This window comes from Lampris incognitus, chromosome 2 (genome assembly GCF_029633865.1).
Source record: "Lampris incognitus isolate fLamInc1 chromosome 2, fLamInc1.hap2, whole genome shotgun sequence".
Taxonomy (NCBI): Eukaryota; Metazoa; Chordata; class Actinopteri; order Lampriformes; family Lampridae; genus Lampris; species Lampris incognitus.
This window is the reverse complement of record NC_079212.1, coordinates 126,017,892-126,019,949: the sequence shown is the minus strand read 5'-3', so window position 1 is coordinate 126,019,949 and position 2,058 is coordinate 126,017,892.

Here is a 2,058-nt window from a genome sequence, read left to right as displayed (position 1 = left end):
CTCATTTTACTTAATGGAAGATCAATAGATCAATGCTCAATCATTTGAAGAATTCATACAAACTACTTAAAGATAAATATGTAAGCATTACTTTAATTATATCACTTCTGTAATTTCCTCGACTGGGGGGGGGGGGGTAAAAATCCACAGTGCTGTGAAGTTTGTAAAATATAACTTTCGAATTGGTACCTCAATAACCTATCAGAATGCTATGGGACATATTGGATGTGTAACTGGTTAATGATGCACCTATCTACCCAGACACCTACTTGCAAAATATGTTGACAATGTAAAGTATAATTTTAATACATTAATAAGATAACACAATGTCTCAAAATCTAGACAGTGCAAGAACAAATTACGTTCTACTGCCTATGTGTAGCCACTAGATGGCAGTGTGTTGCCTTTAAAAACTGGCATGCTGAAGCATAAGCCCACCTGGATGGTGTTTATGTGCCAGCAGGTCTTCAAGCTGTTGACGTCTACACTCGGTATATACCAGTAAGCAGTACAGTTAGATCTTTGGAACGATGTATAAATATCAAAGCCTTTGTACGACTTAACATCAAGTCAGTTGTATCTTGCTGACCTTCAACATCGGCTTTAATTGTAATGACTAAATTAAAAGCATCGCGATTTTACGATTGATTTCACTTTAAACTGTTTGGCGCAAATGAGATCTGATTAAAGAATAGGCAGGTTTCTTATGCAATCCAGTCTGATTAGCATCAAGTTATATCTGTGACACAAAGGTCCTAATTATATGCACTGATGAGCCGAAACCTGACCACGCAGGCGAAACGAATAACGTTGATAACCTTCAAACAAGGACTCATGGTCAAGGTCTGGGTAGATTAGATGGTACGCGAACAGTCCCGTTCTCGTAGGTATTGGATGCAGGAGAAACGAGCAGGAGTAAAGACCTGAGTGACTTTCAGAGAAAGTTTTAATGTTGATTACAGCAGGAATGTGTCACAGCCGTGCATCGCAGACCGGTCAGAGTGCCTATGATGACCCCTGTCGAAAGCATTTACAATGGACACTGTCGGAATTGGACCTTGGAGCAGTGGAAGAGGGTCGCCTGCAGGGGCGTTTCTAGGCAACCATGGGCAACCTAGGCGGCCGCCTAGGGCACCCTTTGTGCCCCCACCCGCTACTTAAAAATGTATTTTGGGGACAATTCGATCAATATGTATTTTTAATGATTGTAAAAATGAAACGAATAACGCATGCATTCAGAATGATTTATTTATGAGCAGGGCTGTTTCTGAATATTTTGGGGCCCTAAGCGACATCTTACAGTGCCCCCCCATCCCAAACCCAACCACAGGCGCAATTTGCGTCCAAATTGACATCCCCTTGTTCTCGGTTGAATTGCTCACGAAGTGTTCATTGCAGCAGCGAGGTGGATCGCATATCAAATGAAACGGCACGACTTGCGCTTTCCAACGATGCTAGTTGTTTGTCTAAGTCAGTGGTTTTCAGACTTTTTCTGCCCAAGGCACACCAAAGGGCAAGCCAAAATCTCAAGACACACCTGTATTCAAATCCGTGCAAAATAGCCTCTATAACCCGTTATCACTCTGTAAACGTTTATTTTTATTGACTAATCCATCCAGCCATTATCTGAACCGCTTACCCTGCTCTCAGGGTCGCGGGGATGCTGGAGCCTATCCCAGCAGTCACTGTGCGGCAGGCGGGGAGACACCCTGGACAGGCCTGCCTGGCCATCACGACACACACACACACACACACACACACACACACACACACACACACACACACACACACATTCATACCTAGGGACAATTTAGTATGGCCGAGTCACCTGACCTACATTTCTTTGGACTGTGGTAGGAAACAAAATTTGACAAACAACTTACTCATGAAATATTAACAAAATAATTCAATAATTCATTTTAAACTTTGTAAAATGTCATCGAAAAGAGCGGCAACACAACCATTTTATACCAAACGGGTCACAAAATTAAAACTGAAATGAGGGAGAGACAGAAAAAATGTGTGTGTGTGTGTGTGAGAGAGAGAGAGAGAGAGAGA